The 23,648-nt window shown below is 36.1% G+C and overlaps 1 long non-coding RNA gene across 1 annotated transcript; it reads left to right on the forward strand.

Annotated features, from left to right (window-relative positions):
• Positions 1–1,490: 1,490 nt before the first annotated feature.
• LOC118767583 lies at positions 1,491–16,158 on the forward strand. Its single transcript, XR_005003502.1, has 3 exons — positions 1,491–1,506; positions 3,513–3,517; positions 16,026–16,158. It is a non-coding gene; the product is annotated as an uncharacterized LOC118767583 (long non-coding RNA).
• Positions 16,159–23,648: the final 7,490 nt, after the last annotated feature.

Genomic DNA, 23,648 nt, shown 5'->3' on the forward strand with positions numbered 1-23,648 from the left:
CTTTATCTTTCACCCTCTTGTGGTCGATAGAATAAGTACCAGTGGAGTACTGGGGCTGATGAAATTGATTTACTTCCCCGCCAGAACGTGCTGACAGTGTGCCAACATTTGAAATCTATATAATATATAACTTTTACTTGTTGCAGTCATTAGACTGAGGCCATGCTGAGGCACCACCTTGAGGAGTTTTTAACCGAATGAGTTGACCTCAGTATATATTTTTTTAAAATATAAATCCGGTTATTATTCTATCGGTTTCTTTGCTGAACAGCTAATTTACAGGGACATAAACACACGAACTCCGGTTGTCAAGCAGTTTTGGGTGACAAAACAGACACAAAAGCATACACACAGATATATAAATACGACGGGCTTCTTTCAGTTTCCGCCTACCAAATCCACTCACAACGCTTTAGTCCGCTGGAGGCTATAACAGAAGACACTCACCCAAGATGCTACTCAGTGCGACTGAAGTCGGAACTATTTGGTTGGGAAGCAAGCTTCTTAAAGCTTCTTACCACATAGCCACGCCCACACCCCACGTACATATAAAACTCAGCTAAAAGCGAAAATAGCAGCAACAATTTTCTGACACGAAAATGCTGTAAGGGAGTTAAGGACATTTAGACACGTGCCCATTTTCACTTGGTGAACTGTGCTATAAATTATATGAAAATAGGAGTAAATTCGGTTTATATCTTAGATTGAATAATATCCACTTCTGTTTAACCGATGATGATGAGGGACAAAAAAAAAAAGAGAGAAAGAAAACTGTTCTTTTTGACAATCTTTTTTTGAGATCGTAAATCGAGATACTCCTGGTTTGTTATAACTGAAAATTCACATTTTTTATCCGCACAAAGCGATTGTTGTGAACATTTTCTTTGATCAGAACATTGCTATAATAGTTTTTTTGTTATCGTGCTTCATTTATTTTTTCCGAGTGCGTGGGAAATCACAGATATTTTGAATAGAACTTATAAAAGAATCTGTATTCTATAAATTCCCCCTTACAATACACATAATACAAATGTAATTAAAGAATCATTAATTTTGTTACTAATGTTATCATACTTGATACGCCCACAATCGTTTTTGTGTTAGTTTCTCATTCTTATTTCTGTTTGTAAGAGTTTGCAATCTGATCATAGACTGAAGCTCTTGCCAAGGAATTTCACCTGAAACGTTTTCCTTTGGTAAAGCACAGATCATTGTAACTATAAACAGAACACACGTATAGTCTGTCATTGTTTCGAGTCGAATACGGTGGTTGATAGGATCTACTAAGCAATCACTTCAAAATTGCCGGTTTTGTGCTTAAGTTAAAAGTAGATATTGAAGAAACACAAAGTCGACCTTGATGAGATGTAAACTCGGAATGTAAAGAATAAAAAAAAAACAAGATCACAGGACATTTTTGGTATTTTTTGTGGTTCTTTACAGTCCGAGTTCAAATCCTGCCGAGGTTAACTTTGCCTTTCATCCATTGGAGATCTATAAAACAAAGTACCATTCATGTACGGGAGTCAAATAAATTGGCTAAACCCCTTCCCATAATATTGCTATTTCAGAAAAGAATTATGATCGATGGACTGGTGCTAGTGAATAGGAGGATATTAATTTTCCTTTATTTACCGTTGAGTTCGATATTGGCTTTAATCCTTCTAGGGTCGATAAAATAAAGCACCAGATAAGTACTGAAATCCATATAATCAAGTGTCCTCTCTTCCTATTAAAATCTGTGACTTGCATCTACGTAAGAAAACATTCTTTATACTATATTCTCCATATCTAATTGTTTCCATTCGTTGCTTTTCGTTACATTTCATGTAAAACATCCACCGTTTCGTAATCTGCCCTAGTAATGATTGATGATTGCGTTTTATAAGCCTTGTGAAAATAAATCCAAATAAATAGATCTTTAAATCCAATGTAATTTTTCTTTACATGTATAAGCATAATTCTTTATAAAAAGACTGCTTTCAGAAATACGCACTAATTATTTAAGTAAACGTGGCTTAAACGTATATGTTCATATATAATTGTGATGCAAATACAAAAAGGTAATAGTAATTCCCTTATATTTTGCTTGTTGGGCCTAGGGGAAAGGAATAGTGCCACAAGATCGCTGAGAGAAAGACAAGCAAAAAGTCGACGTTCTAGGAAACCAGTCATTAGAACGGCCGGGTATATGGGAGCTAAGATAAATTTTTCTCCTCTAGGCACAAGGCCCGAAATTTTTGGGGAGGGAGCCAGTTGATTAGATTGACCCCAGTACGCAAGTGGTACTTAATCTATCGACCCCGGAAGGATGAAAGGCAAAGTGGATCTCGTCGGAATTTGAACTCAGAATGTAAAGACAGACAAAATACCTATTTCATTACTACCCACAAGGGGCTAAACACAGAGAGGACAAACAAGGACAGACAAACGGATTAAGTTGATTATATCGACCCCAGTGCGTAACTGGTACTTAATTTATCGACCCCGAAAGGATGAAAGGCAAAGTCGACCTCGGCGGAATTTGAACTCGGAACGTAACGACATACGAAATACGGCTACGCATTTCGCCCGTCGTGCTAACGTTTCTGCCAGCTCGCCGCCTATGGGAGCTAAGCTGTAACAATTGTAATGATAAAAAAGAGAGACCTGTGAGATGAGAGTGCTTGAGTCCAGCCAGCACAAACGCCATTATAGTATCAGCAGGAAAGGAATTGGAAGAAGACAACATGCATGTGGACCAGGGGTTGAAACGCTGATGGTGACCGACTTTATGCTAATCAATCGGTCGGTTCCTTCGTAGATCCTGTCTAGGATTCCTGTATGTGTAATTGCACCACTGTCCCGGATATAAGTGTAATGGTCCGTTGTGGCCATCACTTGAGTTTCGTAAGAGTCTCAATAATTGGCCACCACTACCTGACTTCTATCGTTTAGAAAATCATGTAGCTATTCTCCAAGTTTTCTAACTGCACCAAGATTACGCAGCTTGTGACAAATCATACCATGGTCGACTTTGTCAAAGGCTTTTGAAAAGTCGAGGTATATCACATCCATATTTGAGTTGTTGAGCAACTGCTTTAGCACCCAGTCGTAATGTTGCAAGAGCTGTGTCAGTCAGCTATTACCTGGTCGGAAACTGTGTTGGGTGCCTGTCTCTTCAAGGAATGCAATTAATTTCCTTCGGACTATTCGTTGCAGGACTCAGGCTTCTCTGTCTGCTCTTTCCTTCTCAAAGGAGTGCTTCAGTTGTTTCTCAATCCCAACACTGCCATCAGGATACAGGACCAAATGCTGCAACAACTTGGGCTTCAAGGGCCCACAGCTCTTCGGTATCGCCCCACAAAACCTGAGAGACCTGTACGACGTGTATGTTGGCGTTTTCAAAACAAAACTGGATCTCCTTCTGTCAAGACTTCCAGATGAACCTACCGTAAGGCAAGAAATACAGGTTAGGACAGCAACGTTAAACTCCCTCATCCGATAAATGTCACACATCAAAGGAGGTTTAGTGAAAGTGTACCAAAGCAAATGATAGTAGCCCAGTATGGCCGCAGTCCTCGGACTGGAACTAAAAAAGAAAGAAAGAAAGAATATCTCCCTCTTGTATTCCTAGCCTTTCCCCTTCCCCTTCATCCACTTCCCTCTTCTTTTCTCTGTCGCTCCTTCTCCTTGGTGTCTTTCTTCTCTGCCAGCTACTGTCACGTGACCAGCGGCCTTTCTTAGACTGGTCCCTTAGCTGACCAGTCGCAAATTCTGTCTCTCCGTCCTCCATCCTTCAACACATTATCTAAGTGTTACCCACTATTCTCGTCTCCTTGGCCCTAAGACTATAATTTAGCCGACTGTTTGACCTCGTCCACCGTCCGAAATCACACTCTGTGTCGTTTTGCTTGCTTTGTTTGTTCTTGTCCCTAATTCTACGCAAGAAAACTTTTTGCGTGTGTATGTATATAAAAATATAATATATATATATATATATATATATACTAGCATTAAAGACCCGTCGTTGCCGGGTCATAGTGCTAGTGCATGTATATATGTGTATAGATATGTGTACATATTACATGTACATCTATATATATACATCTACACATAAAATACAAAATACAAAGCTATATCTTGATATCGCTAGTGATAACAATACTCAAAATATATAACAGACTGGAATTGTTAGCCCGTCTCTTGTAATTTCGATCAATTGTATCTTGTCCTCCCTCTTGTAGTGTGGCTACAATCCAGCCTACCTCTACTTCGGGGGGGGGGAGCATTAAACATTTTTTCCGGGACGTCCTACGTCCCAGATATAAAGGTAAAAATAAAATATTTCCACTTTGCAAGTTCGAGTCGAGTACTCCCTTTCCACCAAGAAGGTGCTTTCCTCCATGTGTTCAAATCTTCTTTTTTTCTCTACATTGTATACTTTATAGACAATAGTCTTTTCTTTAATTTAATTTTTTATTATCCATCTGGACTATTCCATTTCTGCACGCTAATTTTATTTTTAATTTATACCCAATCTTGTAAAACCACTTATTCAAGTTCAAGTCATTGATGCAATTTTATACTAATTGCTATTTTTACTTTTTTTATGTTACGATTATATTATACTTTAGTTTGATTTTAATTATTACTTACTACATATAATTCAATTGTTATTATTGTTTTTATTGTTAAAGTGAAAGTATCTGACATAAAATAGAGACGTAATACTGAAATAGTGGAGAAGATATGATATTGCTATGGGCTCGCTCTAGGCAAGAAGTTGAACATCTTTTTTGCCCATGAAACTACACGTAAAGCATGTATAAAATTTGAATGAAATTGGTTGTGTAGTTCTCAAGTTTTAGGGAAACACACAGACAGACAGACAGACAGACACACATTCTCAGTTTTATATATATAAAGATATATATATATATATATATATATAGGTACAATAAATTCAGGGTGAATACTTGATAAGTGTAAGCACCTGTATATGCCAGCTAGTAGCAGAGGTGAGAGGGTATATGCATCAAATGAAATAAAAAGCAGAACACAAAGGATGTCGCGGTACACGTGTTTCAAGCTTTATAAAACAACCTATTCTTACATCAATGTATAATCGACATAACAGATGGTTTAAAGCTCTCTTCAGCCGCACGCAATTGCTATATCAAAGACTTACATCACATTATGAAAAGTCCGAAAATGTACATTTAGTATTATCTATAATCGTGGGTATATAATCCGAAACTGTACATTTGGTATTATCTATAATGGTGGGTATATACCCACCATTATAGATAATACCAAATGTACAGTTTCGGATTTTTCATAATGTGATGTAAGGCTTTGATATAGCAATTGCATGCAGCTGAAGAGAGCTTTAAACCATCTGTTATGTCGATTATACATTGATGTAAGAATAGATTGTTTTATAAAGCTTGAAACACGTGTACCACGACATCCTTTGTGTTCTGCTTTTTATTTCATTTGATGCATATATATATATAAATGAAGGGTGTAAAATGGCACCGTCGATTGTTAAAAATGAGAGTCAGAATTTAACTCTAAAAGCCACAAAAGACTCTAACCTCATTATATTTACAGGAAGCGGGCACAGCAAGCTAAACGAACTTTCGTTTGTGAGATAAACTCACAGAAAGAAAAAGTTGGACAAAGCCTTGTAACGTGATTTCGAAATTTAACCAGTATGGTCTTCTTTCTCGTTAGAGGCATCCACCAACTACCCAGGGTTAAAGAGATAGGTTGCCTCATTGTAGTTCATGAGAAGAGAAAAATCGCGGATATCTCTGACGAGGAACGAGACCCTACTGAAAAGGTGGGATTTTCGGGCAAAAATATAGATCAGCGAACACCAACTTTACAGATACAATGTGTAAGTAAAGCAGCTAAAACTTGCAGAACTTTTCTAAAGCTCTACCTGTTATAATTTTTGCTGTTATTCAAGTTCGAATGATGGAACCTTTTTGTCTTTGTTTGAAATCAGCTCCTTCATTCTAAGAAGACTTCCAATTAATAAAATTGTAAAGACTTACACACACACACACACACACACACGCACACACACACACACACACACACACACACACACATACACACACACACACAAGCATGCACATACATACTTACATATGTTGTGTGTGTGCTCTCTCTCTCTCTCTCTCTCTCTCTCACACACACACACACACACACACATGTATGTGTGTGTGTACTTGAATGTTATTCAGAACATTCATATTTTATCTAATGCATATAAAGCTACAATACGAAGATATTATTTCACTTCAATTGCACGAGCCTGCTGAAACTTGTTCAATTCGACATTTTGTTGAAAGACCATCTGAACGCTGATCAAAGATATTTCAACTAACGTAGATCAAAGACATTTCATCGACTCAATTAAAAATGATTTCTCGAAACAATATGTTCTTTTGATTCTCAGTTCCTGAGTGCAACCTACAAATGTTATTTTGTATGAATAATCTTTTAAAAATATTTTTACTGTTCACAATGAAATATAATAAACAAGCCAAAACAAAATGAAAACAATATGAAATATACAATATTGATATTCATATGCTTTAAAAGGCAGCTAACATAATATTTATTTATGAACCTTTTATTATTTATTCCCAATATTGATTACTTACATTGACACAACAGATCAGACTTTATATGCGATGTAGAATTAGAGCGGGAAACATTTACGCCTTTGTCAAAGCGTTAACAGAGTAAGTGAAGTGAAACAACTCATAGCAAAAATCGAATGTAACTAACGAATCAGGCTCGTCGGAAGTTCAATTCTATTATATAGTTCGGAGTATTACATTTATTCCAACTGGAAAATAAAAATAACCTATTTAGTTTGAAGTTTCTAATTCAGCTATCTACAGAACCAAGTCACAAGGTGGATAGTATTTAATGTATCAATAGCCAACAGTTTTGCTAGGATTGCGATTAAAACTTATTGAAAACAAAATATTGTATATGCCGCCTGCCTGAACTGTGTTCCTTATAATTCAGTTTCATTCGTTGCAGTTCACCGTGAGATTTACGTGCCTCAGAAAAAGATATAGACATTCTATAATCCCATTCTCTCTCTACGAAAATAAGACCGGAAATCAATGTGAAAAAAATCAATAGTATAGAAGGCAACACAAATTCAATGACGATTGTGAAACCTCAATTTTTCCATTACTTGTGTGCACAAAGCCGGACATTGTCTCAGAAAAGAAACGTGGATAGTATCAAATTCATTTTTAAAACCATTTCATTGGAGTACCTAATATATTTTAGTTAAAATACTGCACTTGATAATCTTCATTTTTTTCTATAATGCCCAAAACTCTTACCGTACAGTCCAATTACAGCGCAGCTTCATTACGACAAAATGGGACAGACGACCACTTATTAGCTTATAAATATAGTCGTAAATTATATATGTATATATAACTCCAAGCTCTCCTGGAGTAAAGAAGGCATGTCAGTAAAGAGGTAACAAATGACGTCGAAAGGACTAACTTACTGAGTAAGCAAATGGTTACCGAAACAATCGATTTGTTAGTATTAAAAAAAATTAACCAATTAACGAATAATAAAGCATTGAAATTGAACCTGTGCGTGTGTTTATTATTGGCATAATGAATCTCTTGATATATAAAAAGATTGGTTTCAACACACGAATTCACATCATGAATCTTGCAAACTAAATACAAAACCGAAACATACATACGTACATACATACATACATACATACAACATACATACATACATACATACATACATACATACATACATACATACATGCATACCTACATACATACATACATACATACATACATGCATACATACATACATACATGCATGCATACATGCATGTGTACATATTATTTTTTTGCTTCAGTCATTTGACTGCGTCCATGCTGGAGCACCCTTATTGAAGGGCTTTCGTTGAACAGTCGATACCAGGCCTTATTTTTAAAGCCTTGTACTAATTTTATCGGTCTCTTTTACCGAACTGCTAATTTACGGAGACGTAAACACACCAACACCGAGTCAAGCGGTGAAAGAGATACACACACACATGCAAACATATATACGACGGGCTTCTTCCAGTTTCCGTCAGCCAAATCCACACACAAGTCTTTGGTCATCCCGAGACTATAGTAGAAGACACTTGCCCAAGGTACCACGCAGTGGGACTGAACCCAGAACTATGATGTTGGGAAGCAAGCATTTTACCACACAACCACGCCTGCGCCTCCCCGCAGTCATGAGTACAGTGGATATTGTGAGCACAGTTAGACATACGGCTGATACTGGAGAATTTAGAGCTATCAGCATCCAGTGTACTTCTGGTAGTTAGTAATATTGTCGATTATGTTATACAGAGCAAATGCAGGAAAAATATGATAAACACAATACGCAATTAATGCCATTTGTTCACTATGCACGTTTCACGTATAAGTGTGTTTGTATCCTCTGCAAATGTCTATCATTTCATCTGCATTTACACCCATGTCTCTTGAGGCATTTTGCAGCAGGTCTTCATCACTATCTATCAAATACTCATCAAACGTTCTCCTTTCACTCCTTATACAATGGTCTATACTAATTAATCCTCTGCCACCATTCTTTCTTTTCGTATACAATCTGTTTACGTTTGCTTTAGGGTGTAGCGCCCCATGCAGCGTCATCAACTTTCCCGTCCTTTTATCCAGTGTTGATATTTCCTCCTTAGTCCCTTTTGAGGATGGATGCACTATATCTGGCCACGGCACCTGCCCAGATATTCATTGCTGTAATCAAATTTTTGGCAATAAGGTTGGATTTCAACGCCTTTTTTCCCCTTTTTCGATACGCCTCGCTGACCTTGACTTCTATTTCTCTGTGTAGAATGTCATCAAGCTCCAAAATCCCTAAATACCTATACCCACTACCGTCGGGTTGACCCATGGTCTGTCTTGATGGTAACCGCAATCCTCTGCAGGTTGATTTCTTACTTCTTTTCATATTAAGTACTGAGCATTTGGTGATCCCAAATTCCATACCGATGTCCCTACCACTCTTCATAACTGTTTTGGTTAAGGAATCTATCTGTTTTTCAGATTTCCAAAACAATTTCAGGTCATTCATAAACAGAAGATGGTTCAAAGATGGGCCTTTCTTCCTACATCGGTAACCCATCTTAACTTTCCTGTCATTATAATGGTTATTAGTGTCATTATAATGGGTATTAGTGCAATTGCAAAATGTAACGGAGAAAAAGAGTCTCCTTGGAAGATTACCCTTTTAATATTAACTTCTCCAAGGAATACACTACATGAGTACAATTTGGTTTTCGACTCTCTCATGCTATGAAAATTTTCAAGAGTTCTCGGGGTACCAAAAATCACCTGGTCATTGATAAAACTGTTTTGAGACATTGTAAAAAACATCATACAAACATGTCTATGGCTTGGATTGGAGGCGCAATGGCCCAGTGGTTAGGGCAGCGGACTCGCGGTCGTAGGATCGCGGTTTCGATTCCCAGACCGGGCGTTGTGAGTGTTTATTGAGCGAAAACACCTAAAGCTCCACGCGGCTCCGGCAGGGATGGTGGTGACCCCTGCTATACTCTTTCACCACAACTTTCTCTCACTCTTACTTCCTGTTTCTGTTGTACCTGTATTTCAAAGGGCTGGCCTTGTCACTCTCTGTGTCACGCTGAATATCCCCGAGAACTACGTTAAGGGTACAAGTGTCTGTGGAGTGCTCAGCCACTTACACGTTAATTTCACGAGCAGGCTGTTCCGTTGATCGGATCAACCGGAACCCTCGTCGTCGTAACCGACGGAGTGCTTCCATGGCTTGGATTGACTTTAAGAAGTCATTTGATATGGTGCCTCATTCTTGGATCACTGAATGCCTACAGATATTTGGTGTTGCTCACAACATCACAAATTTTTATTGTTATTGTTGTTGTTGTTGGTCGACTTTGCCTTTCATCCTTTCGAGGTCGATAAATTAAGTACCAGTAAAACACTGGGGTTGATGTAATCGACTAGTCCCCTCCACTAAGATTTCAGGCCTTATGCCTTTATTGGAAAAGATTATTATTATTTTCAGATCTAACATACTCAGCTTATTGCTGGAGCTGTCTTTACTATGCCAGCTGTTCACTTCCTGTGATCTAAGGTGGTAATTCCTGTTCAAGTTTCCAGAAATTATTGGAGACTCTATGCACAGCGAAGTAATGCTATTTTATGGATATGTTCTATTTTCGTTTTAATTTCCGTCACTTCCAACCAATCTTTCTTTTTTATTTGTTTACACACTGTACTCAAGGTATCATCAATTATTGGAACAGTATACACTCATTCCACTGACCACAGGTTTTCTCTTATTTTTTCTCATAAGGTGTAGCCTGTCAACGTCACTTTAAGAGTTGAATGCACCGAGTATTGGCAGTAGTTTTCTTGTTTTCTAATCCAAGGATTGCATTTCCTTTGTTCACCATTGTGGCACTCCTGTCCATATCTCAAGTGAGCAATTGCCCATGAATTTATTGATTCGAACTTAATTCTTCCATTCAATTTAGTTTTCAAAATCAGCTTCAGCCTTCTGTAATACACCCGATAAAGTATCTTGATGCCTTTCCATCAATTTACCTACTTCCTATATGCCCAGATACCTGAACTCTTACTTGCATATTTTCTTGCTCCTGTGGGCAACTTCTAACCATCCGTTTGTTGAACACTGCCTCTTCACACTTTCGCAGTTCAAACTCTATTCTAATGTTCGTGTTGAAGCAATGCACTGTTTGAATCAGTGAATTAAGCTGGTTTTATTTTTCTTATAGGCCGCCTATAAAAAATATTATTATTATTATTATTATTATTATTATTATTATTATTATTATTATTATTATTATTAAGGAAACAAAACAAACTAGCAGAAACGTTTGCACGCTGGCCGAATTCCTTAGCAAAACAAATATACAAATATAAAAAAAAATGATTAACCTTATATTTTCTTCCCTTGAACCCATGTCCAGCTTTCGTGTTTCTCAAAATCAAAATTAGCGGTATCGTTAAAAATGCATTTTGATCAATTTTGAAGAAACTCGGTGATCCTTTGAAATCGATAGCATAATTTTGTTTTAATAAATTGTATTTGTGCTCATTCTTCTGTCCTCCATTCCTTCTTGTGTCTTGTACTGAAAGATCTCTGTATACTTTTATGTCTCGAAGGATCCTTTTCAGTCATCTTGCTTCATTGTTCATCATTCTGTTCGGTTTACACCAGTTGCTTTGTAGACATATTTTTTCAAATCCCATATTTTCTGCCACCGCTACACTTGCAGCCTTTATTAGTCTATTACTTTCGGTAATATGGTTTGTATGTATATACTTTACGATCCTATTTCCTCTTCCTGTTTGCTGCATCAGTTTCCATTGGCCCACTTTCTTAAAGTCACATATCACTACAAAATATTTCGTCCTTACTAACTCCACTACTCGATCTACAATTCATTTTTCTTCATCTGTGAAGGCCGTGTCAGTTACCATTGATATCTGAGGCAGATTGATTTGTATTTCTTCTGCCATTTAAGGAGTTGTAATAGTCTTGGTTAGCTCTTCCTTATGAGCAATATTACGTTCTTCTGCATTATCATCGTCTTCGTATACTCTTCTCGGAATTATTTCCAGTTCTAAATTTTTTAACAAGCTTTTATTTCTTATTATTACCTGTTCGCATAATCGTTGTTCTCTTGTTGCTGCCATTTTCGGCACATCCTCCTCTTTACCCTCTTAATAATAATCCATTTTAGTAGCGCTCTACACTTACTTTTTTGATCCACTTTTTCTTCAGTTCGTAAGCTAACAGTCAAAGGTTGACAACCGGGCCCATCCTACTGCTCAATGAGACACCTGCTGGACACGGAACCTTCATCACTGATTCCAGTCACACTTACGCCGTAATCCATTATATTTCTTTCAGACATTTCTCTCATAGACGTTGTTTAAGTGGTGTCTTTCTGTGACATCATCGCTGGATGGATTACCAACCAAAGCTCAGAGAGACTCCACATACCCTCTTAATGAGGTAGTTAAACCATGCAAGATCTCATACTGGTATTTCTGCTAATCCACTTGGTTTGTTTTCAAAGTTGTCCTTCTAGATTGTTACTGTCCACTGCTCACGAGCACAATCTACTCGGATATTTTTTTCATAGTTTACTCCTCTAGAACTGCGTTATTAGCATTGACGAATCACACACACATTGAGAGGGTGTCAGTTTTTTTTCTCTTCGAGATGATTCGTGTAAGCACTATCAAGTGCTACAAAACAGAAATAATAATATCTGGTACAAGTAGTCTTCTAATTATTTGTAAAAAAGAAGTTCTACAAAAGACAAAAGGTGAAAAGGTTATTATGTATCAGTACCAAGGAGAGAAAAAAAGCTTTAAAATGATCTAATTGATGCAGTTCATCATTCATGGTTATAGACATTACATTATGTATTTCCTTTCTTAAATCAAGTTCTAGGTGCAGTCAATAAACATACATACATGTGCCCATTTTCATCGAAGATGATATCCTAGTGCTTTTACATAAATGGCAACGTATCTTTCAAATAATGCCAGTTACAAATGGATTGATATATATACACACCTTGACTGCCATATTTCTAATTTGAAGACCGAGTGCAACGGCATAGCTTTACATTTAGGTTTTACATTACATTATTTGGTATTAATATGCTCAAACATTAATACACTACTGTCATTTTTGTAATGAAAAATGGTATCAGGCTTATGCGCTATATGTCTTTATGCCAGTCGTTCAGAGCATTGTCATATAGTTATTTCTAGGATGGGTAAAATATCATATCAATTCTACACAGACTTTTCATGGATCTGTTGAAATTGGGTGTCTTGGGTATTGTAGAACGGCTTTGTTAAGTTGTTGTGTCTCAAAGCATATTTTGTCGGAACTTGTGGGGCCATCTTAATATAATCTGATGTATTGTTCCAGAAAATACATCACCCAGCGATAATGTAGGAGTTGTCGCTGTCCATTTGTGCGTATCTAATGACCATGGCCTCCTTCTCATCGAGTAATGTTATCAATCCTGCCGTCTCGTTTAAGCAAGACTTCTTCATTCGGTTTCAGCGGCAACTAAAGACAATCTTTTGTAAAATTCATATATGGAATATCCAGTTTGCGGAAATATTAGCCATGTAAAGCTATGTCTTTAGGATTGCTCATCACGGTTGTATGTCCGCCTGTATTCCCACACATTATCGTCAGTGGGAATGTTTATTCGTTTAGGAAACGATGTTCTGTTTTCATGGATTGACAAACCCACAGACTATGGTCGTTTGGTATTCTCTAAAATCGTTTCTGGTGTTTTTATTCAATTTTTTCGCTGTTGATATTTCATTATGCTGGCATAATGTCCAGTATCTAAAAGCTTCAACACCATCATGGTTGTAAACTTATTCTAGACTGTCAAAGACATTGTTGGAATTAATTATTCTCACTTCTACATTTTCTGAATATTTTTACTGAGCTCTGCTTCAATATACGCTTTTGGTAGTTTTTGGTGAGAATATTTTGATTCAGTAATGCCATCACGAAGCCATCACTCATAGCCTTCAGTTCTGTTCTACTTTGAAATGTATTAACCATGCCAGAGATCTGTGTAATATCGTTTAAGTATGGCAAACTTGTGAATTTGAATAGTTAATTTGAATAGTTATTACTATCGCGAATATTTCATAATTAGTGCTTATAAAACTTATGCACCGACATGATGGATAGCACGGTAAATTGAGAAATCCTTCAAGTTAATTATCTTAGACATTATATGAATCAATTTGAGAAAGAAAAATAGGAACTAGCCTGCTGATGGGACTCAGGTCATGTGTAGTTTGTCACGAGAGTGCATTACCGATTACCTTACAAAACACCTGTAATTATCACATTTCAAATAAAACAATAATGCTTTAACTAGGCTATACATACCTACCTTGTTTGATTATGATTCACCAGCTGCTACGTTCATATAAGATATGCTATTCAAGTAATATCACAAACATTGACCCGAGGTGGGCATCTTATCGTGTTAGACAACATGAAATACAGTATCAGGCTAGCGCCAAAAAATAGTTACGCTTTCCAAGCACCCACTGTCAGCCTCTGCACTTTGTCTGCCGCAAATTAATAACAGTAATGTTTATTAACATTTACCTTGGCATTTCTGTTGTTAACTTAAAAGTTGGCTACTGTTTATGAGTGATGCAATGGCCATTCAATAAAGTTTGGCGGTAGGACCCTTACTTTATTGTAAATCTGTTGGCAGTTTTTAGTGACATATATATACATACATACACACATAAATACATATAGACATGTGCGTGCGTGCGCGAGCGTATATCTATCTATCTATCTATCTATCTATCTATCTATCTATCTATCTATCTATCTATCTATCTATCTATCTATCTATCTATCTATCTATCTATCTATATATGTATGTGTCTATAAGTTTATATATGTATATATATATATATATATATATATATATATATATATATATATATATATATATATATATATATATATACACCTGCATACGTATAAATACATGCAAGGGTGCCTATATAATTGTGTGTGTGCATGCAGCGCTCCCTCTCCTTGAGGATGAAAGTCACAATTGCATTCATATGACTATCCTCTCATGCTATAATCTGCTCTCCACATTGCACACTGCCATGGCACTGTACACGTATAAGCTTATCTCACAAATACACCCAGGTCGCAGACCACATGCATTAATCTTATATATATATTTATAGGTCTATATAGTCTGAACATATTATACACACTAGCACACAAGCATAACTTAGACTCACTCACGAACATACTTCCAATCTTACACATACATGTGCCAACACAATGACATATTCATAAGCTCAATTTATAGCAATACAAAATGCTATACCGAGACTGTTATATATTCAAATCCCTTACCACTATAACACGCAAACATACACGGCATAGACTATGCATATTAATCCGATATACTCCTCCATAATAATACATTAACTTATTGTCTCACTCATGCGCACAAGTAGAACCAATACATTCGCGCTCGCACACACATAAACACAAACACTGATACACAAGCCATTTCACTCTCTCCCGCCGCTTACACATTTCTGCACTTAACATCCCCCGCATAAACACGCATGCATGATCATATATATTCTCACCCCTCTCATACCCAGACAAGTCCATTACATACACTCATACATAGACAACACATTACATTACACTTTCATTCATTTCGCGCACTCAAACAACTAAGGAGACTTTACATAGATGTTTCAGTGAGACTTACATTGACAAATAGGCGCAGAAATAAATGGGAGGACGTATGTGCGCATGTGTATATATATGTGTGTGTGTATTTATATATATATACACACACACACAAACACACACATATGCACGCACACAAACACAGACAGGATACACACACACACACACACACACACACACACACACACGAAATATTAAAATAACGACTGGCAAATTTAGTATATTTTTAACTCCATGTTACATGTATTTTGTTATAGTATAGAAAATACAACAACGGCAACAACAATAATGATAGCTTCAAATTTTGACACAAGGCCAGTAATTTCGAGGAGAGAATAATCTGATTACATCGACCCCAGTGTTCAGCTGGTACATCTTTTATCGACCCTGAAAGGATGAAAAGCAAAGTCGGCCTCGGCAGAATTTGAACCCAGAACGTAAAAAAGGACGAAATGTCGTTAAGCATTCTTCCTGGAGTGCTAATGATACTGCCGTCTGTATAATAATAATAATAATAATAATAATAATAATAATAATAATAATAATAATATAATAATAATATAATAATAATAATATAATAATAATAATAATAATAATAAATGCAAAAAAGAAGTTATAGTACCTAGCATCTATGAAGAAACAAGAAAAGCTGTAAAAAAAATGAAATCCAAACTAAAACTGGAACAGCAACGGATCATAATAAAACGATGACAAGAAAAGCCCCTACGTGGCAAATATAGGGTTAAGCTAAACAGAAAAGAAATAGACAAAAGAAAATCAGGACTCAAAGCAGAAACTAAAGGATTTTTAATTGCAGCACAAGATCAAAGCGTTCCCACTTGAAATTACCAAAAATATATAATGAAAAGAAATACAATTAATTGCAGAATATGTGGTGATGGAGAAGAAACAATACATCACCATCCTCCTCTTCATATCAAGCTTGGTTTAATGAAGAATTTTGTGAAGGCCATGGACAAAAATGGCGCTGCCTTCCAACACTTGTGCACTCTGTTCCCAGCTCTGAGTTCTTCTAAGCCCAAGGAGGGCATCTTCATCGGACCTAGATTCGAGAGGTGCTGAAGGATAAGGACTTTGGGGAGCTTCTTACCTTAAAGGAACTGAGAGCATAGGAAACATTTAAGTCAGTCTGCCATGGCTTCTTTGGTAACGCACGGGTACTAGATTACCAAGAGAGTATCGAGAAGTTGCTACAATCTTATGAAGACATGGGATGATGAATGTCACTCAAAATTCACTTTCTCCACTCCCACCTCAACTTCTTCCCTCTGGAGCTCGGAGCAGTGTGTGATGAGCATGTAGAAAGGTTCCACCAAGATATCACTAAGATGGAGAGCAACTACGAAGGCAAGTAAAACCCGAGCATGATGAGGGACTTTTGCTGGATGCGTCTTGCTTGATATCTGGGAGGCAAAGTAGACAAGCTCGTCCCAAAAAACTCACTTCTACTATGATTTGTGTGTATTGTATTGTCCAAGTAATTTATTTCCATCAATGTTCTGTATCTATGCAGTTTTTTTTCTGTAATATGCCTTTGTAACAGATGAAATAAACACACTATATTTTGAATTTATGAGCAGTATAATTACAATGTGATATATGAAAGCAAAATAACAAGAGGTTATAGAGCAAAACTGTTCAGGAAATTGAATTCACCACATCAAAATTAGTAAAAAGAAACTCCTATTCACATCCTTGCTTCAGAGCAAAATAATTTTTTTGTAGATCAGTGTTATCAATATATTTAAAACCAATTAGAAAGTTTCTGTCTTTCACATCACACACAGCAGATAAATTGCAACAACAATTTAGAAATTACCAACTTTCTGTTGTAAGATCTTTCGTATACAGAGGCTGGGTAGAATTGCAAGGCTCTGTTGGGAATGTTCCAACTGTATCAAAGAAAGAAAATAACAAAACAAAATATTTTAAACGTTCGGGCACTATAAGGACATTGGAATTCATCGAACGGGTTCAAATCATTATCGATGACGATCCCGGAAAATCAATGACAATCATTACCAAAGAACTCCAGGTGTCGGAGAGCTGTTGTGCACGTGGAAATTTGATACTTGTCATATATACCGAGAAGAACTAAATTCAGACCTTCATATATACAGGAAAGCCGTTTGATCAGTGTCGTGTTTACTAAACAAGGTTAAAACTCTCCTGAATATGGCTTGCTTTGGTTCTTTGATGTGAAAAACTTACACTATGAATAAGTGCTTTAAAAAAGAAATGACATGTCTATGTGCAGAGTCTTCTATTGTTCCCAAAGTGACGCAATGCACTAGCAACTGTCGGGGTTTCCAGAGTGGTGAGTTACGAAGGTCATGTCATGCTACTTCATATCTTTCCACAAGGTCTTACAATTAGTGCTGCTGGATACGTTTAGGGGCTGGAGACAGTTGTTAAGCTCTGCATGGATGAAGTGAATAGTGGAAGGCCATACTTATTTCAGCAAAATGTAGCACCTGTCAGACCATCTTTTCGATCACGTATCATCAAACTTGTTGCCTCCAAAGAAACCAGATTTAAATCCCGTGCAGGTTTATGGCGTTGTTGAAAGATAGACTAATTGACATTCTGAGAATTACATAGTTTCACTTAGAGCCATCATTGTCCAGGTGGACTTTGAAATAAATACGGACCATTTAGTGGAATGTTGTCAACGATCTCGGTTCCACATCGAAGCAGTCATCGAAGCTGAGGGCAGATTCAGAGAATAGTATTATAAGAGAGCATAATGAGAGCATGAACACAAATTGTTATTGAAATACAGCGACTTACTCAAGAACACAACACAGAGTCTGGTGCGAGAATCAAACTCGCAACCTCTTGACATTAAGCCCGATGCTCTAACCACACTTATGTGCCCCCACTATGTAAATATATGTGAGTGTGTGTGTGTGTGTGTGTTGTGTCTGTGTCTGTGTGTGTGCGTGCGTGCGTGTGCACGAGCGCGCGCATGAGTGAATTTATATATTAATGCAGCAAGTGGCCTGAATCGCTAGCATGCCGGATCAGCAGCATTGCTTCTGACTTATTACATTCAAATTACAAATTTTTGTCGGGAAAGAATCTGCTTCTTTTCTAATAAATTCTAGTCAAGTACTGGAATTGATGTAATCGATTTCACAGACCACTCAAAATTGCTTGCCTTACATCAAAGATAGAAAAGATGGAGATGTTTATGCACACACATATGCGAACACAAATACAGGCACGCACGCATGCACGCGCACGTACAGGCACAAACACACACACACACACGTACAAAGTTTTAAAGTATAAACACATAAATATTTATATACAAATATATCCATGTATGTGATTTTGCGAACATGCATATATATATATATATATATATATATATATATAAATAATAAATATTAGGGAATATATCCAAATTTACAGGGAAAAAAAATCAGATTTAGGATTAAATCCAATTTTATAGTAAAATATTATAAAATATTATTTGAGACAAAACCACTATTTTGCAAAACAAACAAGGAAAGACTTAATCAATACATAAAATTTAATAATATTTATGTATTGATTAAGTCTTTCCTTGTTTGTTTTGCAAAATAGTGGTTTTGTCTCAAATAATATTTTATATATATATATATATATATATATATATATATATATATATATATATATACATATATACGTTTAAATATTTGTTGTGCAAGATTTTTTATGTGAAGTCGTGTGTTGAAACAGATATTGTTATATTTCGGAATGGTCATTTTGCCATTAATCTTAATCTTATTTCGGCCAGAGTTCTTTCGTCACACTCCTGTGACCGCATCAGTGGTCCTTTGTTTTCTTCTTTCTTATTTGTAAGGAGAGACACAAATAAGAAGGAAGAAAACAAAGGACCACTGATGCGGTCACAGGAGTGTGACGAAAGAACTCTGGCCGAAATAAGATTAAGATTAATGTAAACAATAAATAACACTGAAGCAAAATAACACCAAATATATAGTGCGTGTGTTTTTATTGGCTAAACTGGCAAAATGACCATTCCGAAATATAACAATATATATATACTATCAGAGTTACTCGGCGTTGCCCGAGTTACATACAATTGAAGAATTAAACTTTTCTGTTATATTTTCTGTAATGAACTGGAATGCCTATGTTTCGAATTTCATCAAAATTCCAGATGAGGGTTATTTCCCTCTTTACACACCCAAACAAAATTGTAATCGTGCTACATGTATCCCATATTACTGATTTTTATGCGCATATTCCAAAATTCCAGTCTTATAGAACCTGTTAAAAGGATTTTGCTCCTGAAAAATGGAGGCCATGAGCTCTAAAATGTGAGAGTTAATACCCCTATTGGGGGTGGGCATCTTAATGTCAACCAGAGAAGTTGAATTGTTGAGAATCCTTTTAACTTGGGTCATATCTATTGTTTGAATTTCTTTGAAATAGGAAATATATGTTCACTGGGTTTGTAAAAGAGAGCAAAGCTACAGGAAACCAAAAGACGAATGATCACAATAAGCAGTCAGCTACCCTACCTTAGTCGTTACCACTCCCAATGTAGTATTTCTCACCATGCAGGTGACAGGCACAGCCGAAAGATGCATTACGAATCTATAGCAATTGGAAGGGTGTGACCCAACTGAAATAAACATTAACAACACTGTGACGTGAGGGCTAAGGAGAACTGAAAGTTGGAGTTTGCAAATGACCACTATACTGATACGTAACTGGACAGAATAAATATACAATCTATAAATGTCTTTGAATAACCAGTCACTCATCTGGGAAGGCCTTGAAATCAATGTTACCATGTGGGGACTATGTGTGACCCAGTGATAATAAAAAAACTGAAAGGAGATCGGCAATCAAATAACTTTACTCAACACTTTGCAACTGAATCAGTGGAGGCAAAGATGCCTCTCATTTACTTGACAATTTATGCAGCACATTGCAGAAATCACAATCTAAGTGTATATCAAAGTAAACTGTTACACTGTTTTAGCATTGAATTACAAATAATGCTCATCTTCTATGCTCGGATGACCCCACAGCTTCCAAGAGTACAACTATTCGTCTTTGCTTAGATAAAATGACAAAATTGTGGGTGTTAAGTCCCCATGAAGGGGTTTTTCTAGCTTGTAAGAAGATGAAATTTTATAAATATTACTTCATTTGTACATAATATCTATGGTTAAAATTTCATCAACAGCAAAAATATATGAATTGTCATGGGGGTTGTGGCCCTTATGCATAGAATATAATTTCGTAAAGATCCATTCAGTACTTTTGACTTAGTTTTGGATCATAAAAGAAATGACTAAAATTTGGGATTTAAGGCCCCCATTAGGGTATCTTAGAATTGTCATGTGAAGTGGAAACTTTGAGAATACTTCTTTATGTGTGTCAATTACCCATGGTTGAAATTTCATCAACATCGAAAATTTATGAATTTCCATCCGGGGTTCTGCCCCCTTTAAGCCATCTGAAATTCAAACCAAACATATTGCATTATACTCGTCCTTATGCATTGAATCAAGTTTCAAATATCATAAGGATCCATTCAGTGATTTTGGTCCATGAAATTGTATGAAACACACAGCATTACCCTTCTCCCTAAGGCTCGATTTTGTGTTCCAAATTTCATTATGATCGGTGCAGCAGTTTTCGAATGTAATACACGAACACATAAAGACTTTGTCTTTGATATAATAAATATGAATGTACACATATACATAAATGTATATATGTATATTTGTGTGTATGTATATATATGTGTTTGTCGAACCGCTAAGTCATTTTATCGATCTCGTTTGTCGAACCGCTAAGTCATTTTGTCGATCATGTTTGGCGAAACGCTAAGCCATTTTATCGATATCATTTTTGGCGAACCGCTAAGTCATTTTCTCGATCTTGTTTAGCGAACAGCTAAGTCATTTTATCGATTTCGTTTGGCGAACCGTTAAGTCATTTTATTGGCCTTTTTTGTCGAACCGCTAGGTCAATTTATTGATCTCGTTTGTCGAACCGTTAAGTCATTTTATCGATCTCGTTTAACTGCAATCTGACTCATGGACATAACTATTGATGTTCTTATGAATACATTTGTTAACAGAGCGGGGCGAAGGCCGGGCGACCGCTGATATATATACAAACGAAATTCTGTCACATAGCAAGACGTTTAGAAACTGTATGTAGCATCTGAGTATGACATGAATTTTCAGTACCATTCCAGCTCATGCTCGTATGTGTGTCTCTGTGTGTACGCTTGAGTGCACGCGTGTGTATGTGTATGTGTGTGTGTGTGTGTGTGTGTGTGTGTGTGTGTGTGTGTGTGTGTGTGTGTGTTTGTTTCTATACCACCAACTTTCGTGTTCTCATAATTCTGTACTTATGCTTACTTTACGTCACACATATTGTTATGAGGAAGAGGATACTGTTCCATTGAGGAGCAAAGCTAGTTTTCGTCGTAAGAGAAGGATGTTACAAATGCAGTTTTGCTTGCGTATTGAAGAAAGTGTTGCGTCAAGTAGATTTGAATAATGGCATAATGGTTTAGTACAGGTTCAATATGAGTGTTTACTGGGAAAACTTACAAAGTAATCAGAACAAGAGGTCATTGACAATTTCAATGCTACCCACGAAAGATATAGGATTCTGATCTGGTCCGAACATTGAAAAAAAAAATTGCACGCGTAAAACACATTAAATTTACACTCATTGTAAATTTGTACATACTGTATTCCTACGCACATATATGCATGGGCTGAAGTTGACAGTTGTATAAGAGGAAAATAAATCACAATATACAATCCAAAAATACAAGTATTTTAAAAAATCAAAAACTATCGACTATGGCTGGGAGATAAAAGCTTACTCAAAGTAATATTCCAGTATTTCTATGGTATATCCTTGTCACACGCTATGTTGTGCTGAAAATGTCTTCGAATTATTTAAGTGTGCAAGTAGTTGTAGAACAATCAGCCATTTATGCATAATTAAGTGAGCAGGTAAATCAGTTGTACTTAGAACGGTATTTGTGGGTATATGCGTGTGTATGTGCGTGTGTGCATAATATATATCTCCTTCCCTCTCTCTCTCTCTCTAAATATAAATATATATATGTATATATATATATATATATATATATGTATATATATATATATATATGTATATATATATATATATGCGCAAATATGGACATATGTATAAACATATGTATCTATGTATAAATATATATATACATTCACACGCACACACAACACATGCGCGGGTATACAAACATATATACATGCACATTTACGTACAAACATATATCCCTTACATCATCCTGTTATGCATCATAAGTTAAGTTTCCTGGGGTCACTCAGTGTTTCCTGTCTCTCAAAGTGAGGCACCCTCACCCAGACCACAACAGTCATTGTTGATGAGGACTCCAAATTGCGTCAAGTTATTATGACCTCTGCAGCCTCCATAGCCTACTTGATGCCTTTCTTATATATACATACGTATACACGCATGTGAGTGCACATACATACATACATACATACATACATACATACATATATACATACATACATACATACATAATATATATATACATATATATTATATATATAATATATATATAAACATATATATATATGTATATATATATATATATATATATATATATATATATATTATATATATATATATATATATATATATATATATACTATATATAATATACATATATATATAAATACAAAATGGGACACGAACGCAAAGCATTCAGAAGACGATACAAAAAGCACGGACGGGTCATTCGAAGCCTTCAACCTTCAGTCAAGAACCGGATCATCCTCGCAATTTCGGCTGATTAATCTTGAGATTGCTCCAATCTGGCCAGCCCCAAGGAAACACTAAGCTAAGCGCATAGATCATTATATTGTATATATATATTATATATATATATATATATATATATATATATATATATATATATGATAATATCTTTTTCTAATATATATATATATATATAATATATTATATATATATATATATATATGTATATATGTATATATATATATATATATTCATATATTTTGTGTGTTTGTGCTGTTGTCCCCTCACTTCAATCAGCATGGCCACAGTCAAATTACTGAAACAAGTAAAAGAATAAGAGTAGAACATATATAAAACGAGGGTGCTGAAAAGTTCCTGGCTTTAGGGGTATGGGGAACGGACTAGCTGGAAGTGAAACATTC

Source organism: Octopus sinensis, linkage group LG23 (assembly GCF_006345805.1).
Source record: "Octopus sinensis linkage group LG23, ASM634580v1, whole genome shotgun sequence".
Taxonomy (NCBI): domain Eukaryota; kingdom Metazoa; phylum Mollusca; class Cephalopoda; order Octopoda; family Octopodidae; genus Octopus; species Octopus sinensis.